At 38.0% G+C, this 6,946-nt stretch overlaps 1 protein-coding gene across 1 annotated transcript in view; it reads right to left on the bottom strand.

The window, feature by feature from the left end:
- Positions 1-6,946, bottom strand: part of BANK1 (B-cell scaffold protein with ankyrin repeats 1) — a 246,241-nt gene that overhangs the window by 183,598 nt on the left and 55,697 nt on the right. The window lies entirely within an intron of this gene.

Here is a 6,946-nt window from a genome sequence, read left to right as displayed (position 1 = left end):
TTGTATTTACACACCTGCCAAGGAAGACTGGCTGTTTGGAAGTGCTGATGGCCTTTCCGCTCCTTGACTTAGTATTAGAATGAGAGGTGGCAAGGTCTTTCTTCTCAAAGATAGTTTATCACTCTCTGCAGATGACAATTTCTGAACCTCTTTCCACCTAGTGCATATAAACCAGAAGTACATGGGAAATACTGGACCTCTATGAGAAATGCACTCTGCTCTGCTTCCTTTGGAAAACATTTTCTGCCCTGCATAATCAAGAAGACAGCAGGGCAGAAAGAAATGGTGGGATTGAGTTCACTAGTCCCCAGTGGTATCAACTGTATTCCATCAGTCAGTAAAGTCAGAGTTGTCCTCTGAATCTTTAACACATCAAGGTATATTTAACCCCTTCTCATAGTCTCCCTTGTGTCAAAGCAAAGGCTTTGTCAAGACAGAGGTCTAATTCCAAAGTGTAAGTCTGTACTAAGGAGTAAAATAGCTGGTAAAATTAGCATCTGTTAATTTGTGGAATGTTCAGGACTCTGATTATATAAAGTTCAGGTTGCTTAAATGCCACTTGATTTGTTTGGAATAGACAGCTGTGTCTCTGAAAACCTTTACAGTATAGGCTAAATTGTAATAGAGTATTGTGTATATTCTTTTTTTCCCTTTCAATTAAGTACACATTAAGAGTGTCATCCTTTGCACTTACTGTTTTTTGCTCATCGTAGACTTAACATGATTATTGACATTTTAGGGCTCTGAATCTCAAAGCATGGCCTTTGTTAGTTGTGTAGTCCAGTTAAAATCTAGACGGTAGATTTTCTGTTCTGTTGTTGATGTTTTAACAGTTAGTCATGTATGCATGACTGAATCCATCTCCTTTCAGGTTAAATGCAACTAATATCACATCAAGGAACTGATAAACATCCCTAGTAGGGGGAAAAATGAGGAATTCAGCTCTTTAATAGAATTACTCTGTAATACACTGAAATTCAAGATAATCCCTTTCAATCAAGTTACATTTGAACAGATCTTTTTCTCCAAATCAGTAGGTGAGTTCTTTATAAGAACTGCATATTTATTTGTCCTATTTAAAAGAAACTAATTTTAACAATGCATGTATTTATGCTTCACTGGCCTACTAAGCACTATTGTCTTGCAGTTCAGTGACTTTCAGATGTGCGTTACTCTAAGACACTTAATGGTAGAGTTTTGTTCAGTGAACTCTGGCACAGTCCTTTATAAAACTTGCATACATGTCCTAATAATGGCCTTACATCGCAAATGTCAAGGAAAGGTGGACCACCGTTGCCTGGAATGGATATTATGTACGCTCATGGTGTTCTGCAAGAATGGCCAAGAGAAATTAACACGTCTATAATTAATACTTAGGTGTCTGTGGCCCAATACATGATGCGATGGCCATTTTATGTTTGTGCTGATGCCCTAATCTTTCTACATGCTTTGCTAGCTGCTTGTGCCTGTAGTCTGAAGAGAGCTGTAAGGTGCATACTGGTGTGTATGCCCTGTATAGACCATATCTATATTTGGCATTCTGTCTAAATTGCTACTGGAAGTGGCTTTGGGGCTGTGTTAATACCTTAAACATCCCTGGAAATGCTTAGAAGAGCACAAGTTGGTACAGGACAAATCCATGGCAGGGACAGTTTTAGTAATTCAGCTGTAGAGATGACAGAGTGCCAAGGTTGAAAACATACTCTGGCACTGCTTAATTTATTAGTATAGACTTAACTTTGTAACTTTCTCATTGGCCTGACAGGAAGATTATGGAATTGTTCTACCCCAAAGGAAATCCAGTCTTCTCCACCAGCTTATGGGTGGGTTCAGAGAGTAGGGGGAAGACACGTCCCCGTATTTTTCTCATTCTTCTTTACCTTTTTCGATTACCTCATTTGATTGACTTATTTAATGAACTGCTTTAGTATGCATAACATATGCAGCATAGCGGCTAGGTAATGTGAAAAGATTAGGTTCAACTAGAGATACAAGAGTTAGCCATATCTTCTAGTATTCAAGACGTAAATTAGGGCTTATTTTTTGTGGCTAACCCAAGCCATGCTGATGATAGAACTTAGTATATTTATGATTAAATAGATCCTGGAAAGAAGCAGAAGACTAAATACTTGAGGTTTTGAATAGTCCCTTGGAATTTCTGCAAAGAGGGGAAGACTCCTTCTGCCCTGTAGAGTATGAATAAACTAATTTTAACAATGCATGTATTTATGCTTCACTGGCCTACTAAGCACTATTGTCTTGCAGTTCAGTGACTTTCAGATGTGCGTTACTCTAAGACACTTAATGGTAGAGTTTTGTTCAGTGAACTCTGGCACAGTCCTTTATAAAACTTGCATACATGTCCTAATAATGGCCTTACATCGCAAATGTCAAGGAAAGGTGGACCACCGTTGCCTGGAATGGATATTATGTACGCTCATGGTGTTCTGCAAGAATGGCCAAGAGAAATTAACACGTCTATAATTAATACTTAGGTGTCTGTGGCCCAATACATGATGCGATGGCCATTTTATGTTTGTGCTGATGCCCTAATCTTTCTACATGCTTTGCTAGCTGCTTGTGCCTGTAGTCTGAAGAGAGCTGTAAGGTGCATACTGGTGTGTATGCCCTGTATAGACCATATCTATATTTGGCATTCTGTCTAAATTGCTACTGGAAGTGGCTTTGGGGCTGTGTTAATACCTTAAACATCCCTGGAAATGCTTAGAAGAGCACAAGTTGGTACAGGACAAATCCATGGCAGGGACAGTTTTAGTAATTCAGCTGTAGAGATGACAGAGTGCCAAGGTTGAAAACATACTCTGGCACTGCTTAATTTATTAGTATAGACTTAACTTTGTAACTTTCTCATTGGCCTGACAGGAAGATTATGGAATTGTTCTACCCCAAAGGAAATCCAGTCTTCTCCACCAGCTTATGGGTGGGTTCAGAGAGTAGGGGGAAGACACGTCCCCGTATTTTTCTCATTCTTCTTTACCTTTTTCGATTACCTCATTTGATTGACTTATTTAATGAACTGCTTTAGTATGCATAACATATGCAGCATAGCGGCTAGGTAATGTGAAAAGATTAGGTTCAACTACAGATACAAGAGTTAGCCATATCTTCTAGTATTCAAGACGTAAATTAGGGCTTATTTTTTGTGGCTAACCCAAGCCATGCTGATGATAGAACTTAGTATATTTATGATTAAATAGATCCTGGAAAGAAGCAGAAGACTAAATACTTGAGGTTTTGAATAGTTCCTTGGAATTTCTGCAAAGAGGGGAAGACTCCTTCTGCCCTGTAGAGTATGAATGTTTAAGCATAACCTATTCTTCCTCTTAAATTTTCTAATGGTATTGTGCAGAGCTGACATATCAAGCCCATAGAGTTTAGCCAGGTTGTTCCAAATCTTTATCAACAACTCAGATAGTTTTTATCCAGATAAGGTCATTTGTGTTATACTGTCTTTTCTATTTTCTTCCCAATCTTTCCATGAATCAGAAGATAAAGATATTATAGTGGGTTTCTTCCTTTACATTCTGAATTGATTTTTGCAATCATCTTGGATAGACAGTCTAACAGGGAAACAAACAAACAAAAGAAAAGGAAGGTAAAGCCTCTTTGAGCTATTTATAAAAGTTATTGGTCCACAGCTATAACAAAGTAAAGCAGGTGTTTAAACTTAGGTGAAACTCTGTAAGTAAGTTTATAAAATTATGAAGTAGTTAATATATTTAAGCATCAAAATCTTAAGCAACAAGCACAACTACTTGTCTTCTATTTATTTGCAAAGTCCACGCCAAATAACTTCCCCTATAATTTTTTGGGGAAAAAAATAAATGAAAATGTTGTTATTCTCTTTGAATAAATTTACAACTAGAGTAGTAATAAGCAGTAATAATTTAACCATTTGCCTACTGTGGAACTATTAAAAATTCTGTTCAGTTTCTCCCCCAAAGGTAACATTAAAATGTTTTTCATCTGTTTTAGCTCCCTCATTATCTTTATTCCTACCATTCCCTAAACCATACTCTTTCTTTTTTTAATTCATAACAAGAACTATAGTTTTATGGATGTACTGATATATCTAAAACTTTCCCTGGGTATCAATCCTGGGTGCCATTTTTGGTTGTTGGTGGTTGGCTCTTTTGTGTCTTTAATTGGGTACAATATCTTCCATGCTTTTTCCTATAACAGGATGTTTGACTTGGTCACCAGGAGCCTGGGAGTTCTCTCCCTTCTCCTTTCCCAGAGATTTAGAGGAAGGAGTAATGAAGCAAATCTAGGGCTTACAGCGCACATGGAAAGCTGAGCAATAACATGAGCTTGATCCCTTGTAACAACTAGCAGGTCTGAAGGGCAGTGGAGCATTCATCAGGTACAGACAGGTGGATAGTGCCAGGCTCTTTCTAGAGGTATGTGGCTCTGCAGAGTAGCAAATGAAGTATCTGTCTCATTTCTGTCTCTACTCTGTTTCTTCTATTTGCCCATTGCTCCTAGATCTGGTATTGAAAGTTGAAGTATTGCAGTACCACCTGTGTTGTTCAGTTTTCACAAGGGTGTGAGGCTCTGTACAGAAGTTGTTTCCTGTTTTTTTTTTTTTTCCTCTGAAAATCAGTAGAGGTCTGAAGGAATGTATTGTTGAATCTTGCATTACTTCTGCATGTCAGGAAGCGAAATACAGTGGGAGGCCTGTGGTTGTACTGCATGAAGCATGTAAGTGACCCCCTGCAGGTTTCAGAACAATTGTTAAAAATACAAGCTGCACTCTGCACATACTGCTCATCCATCACATGGTATTTAAACAGTAACTAAGGAGAAGTACATGAAAGTCCTTGAACGAATCCAGTCTCCTGTTTTTGCCAGCTCTGTTTAATAGTCTTTCAGATAAGGTTAGGATAAGCATCCATGTAGTGGGCTTCTGTGACAGAGTGGGGAAAAAAAGGCATTTTGCAATGCCATTGATTGTAATTGTCCTGTAAATGTGTAATTATTAATCTTTCCAACATTTGGAGTTTCTACAATTTATGTCTGGGATTACTTTGTGCTTTTTATATCAGGTTAGTAAAGAAGGCTTTTCCTTCCAAACCTTAAAAAATGTATTTAAATCATACTTTTTTTTTTTTGGTCTTTAAATGCTGCAAGAACCTGACAATCTCAGAAAAGTCAAGCCCCTAAAGGATGCCATTGTATCCTTTTAGGTAAGGGGTTCCCAAATACGCTGACCATGATTGAAAATGGGTTCTTAAAGCAAAGGTTGAAATTCTGCCACTTCTACCTGTGTAGTTCCAACCCAGTCAGGCATTTAATGCAAGAGTTCTCAGTTGAGGAAAGCCAACAAAATCTGGCCTGTGATGGTTATGATTGAACATTGCAACCAGCTCATCCAAGGCAGGTTGCGTCCCGATCCCACAGTGATTCTCAAGAATGTGCTCAGCTCAAAGAACTGCATTCAGACCTTGGAATTTGGCCCTGAGGAATTCTCAAATCATGTGAATCAAGGAAAAAAAAAATTGACAAATCTACCATGTTGGGTAAGAAAAATATGTTTTATCAGAAAAATATTCCTAAAGTTTATTGATTTTTCTTTTGTCACTTAGGCTTTAACTGGAATTCAGCACTTGTTTAGTCAAATCATAAGATTTCATATGACCTTTAGGTTTTCTTATTCACAAACCAACTCAGAAAACAGTCCTCTTCAGAGAGCAACCTCTTGAACTAGTCTAGTCAAATCAAGAGATCACCTCTTGGGAATTTAAGCTAAGAGATTCTCTCTGTTTAGATTCTTTGGCAACATTTGAACATACTGAAAAGTTCCTAAATATCCAAATTAAGGGTTATTGGAATAAATGGGTCATAGATGAGGTAACTTATTTCTTAAGACCTTTAGATGGAAAATTAAAGCATAAATTAGTCATATTGCCAGTGAAGTTATTCCTTGTCACTGAGCAGATCCTTTCCGTTTCTCTTCTCCTCTAAACCACTAATGAACACTCTAGCTGTAGAAGAAGCACAAACATTGTGCTCCCTAGTTCATACTTTTGGCAGTTCATAATACATCAGTGTCTGCACTGTCAGATTCTGCTTCATATCAGATGGCCACAGATGTGGCACTAAGACAAATATGTTTAAATCTCACACAGCCCAAAGAAGTGGGGAAGTCTCTGCAGGTTTAGGTATGAATACAGCCCTTTCTTCAGCCAGGTGTTTTGGAATTAGAAGTTTCACTAAAATCACTGGCATAATGCCGGTTGCAAATAGTCTCTGTTTCTTCTCTGTACTGGTAAGGTACTACTCCCAGTGTATAAACAAACGGTGATTCATTAGCACAATGACATAGAACAACAGATGACCTTGCATATTATGAATGGCTTATTATTCTACTTCAGTTATGGTAATGAATCATTTCCCTCTTGCACTCCTCCCTTCACTTCTGCTTGAATACATTTCTTATTATTCAGAATTCTCTTCTTGAAAGAACAGTTGTCCCTGGAGGTCGAGAGGGGAAGGATCGTTACTCGTAGAAAGTACAGAGGAACACAACTCTGCTGAGTTATCAGGCAGCCTTCTGGCTATCAGTGCCTCTATTTACTGTTTTACATTGGACCATACTTTCCTCTTAACAGTTTGTGTCCTCCTGACATGAGATGTTTCACGTGTGCAAGCGTAAGTTCTACATGAAAATTCTTATTCTTTCTGTAGAGATCTCATTGAAATTTGGAGACTGGGTAAATGTAAATTCTGGGTGAGAACTTCAAGACTGTTCATTGGAAAATCCATTAGAATAAATCTCTTTTGTCAGTATTTAGAAAGCAGTTAGCATGTTTCAGTTTTCTTATTCTCCAGCCCACTTGAATACAGGGAAGCCTTGTTCTGAACTTGCTACCCCCACAAGCTCTTCATGTTTCTTAAAATACTTCAATATGCAGATTTCCTGAAG

Source organism: Aptenodytes forsteri, unplaced genomic scaffold (genome assembly GCF_000699145.1).
Source record: "Aptenodytes forsteri isolate BGI_AS27 unplaced genomic scaffold, ASM69914v1 Scaffold93, whole genome shotgun sequence".
Taxonomy (NCBI): Eukaryota; Metazoa; Chordata; class Aves; order Sphenisciformes; family Spheniscidae; genus Aptenodytes; species Aptenodytes forsteri.
The sequence above is the reverse complement of the archived record's forward strand: the minus strand, read 5'-3'. Positions and strand labels throughout refer to the sequence as shown.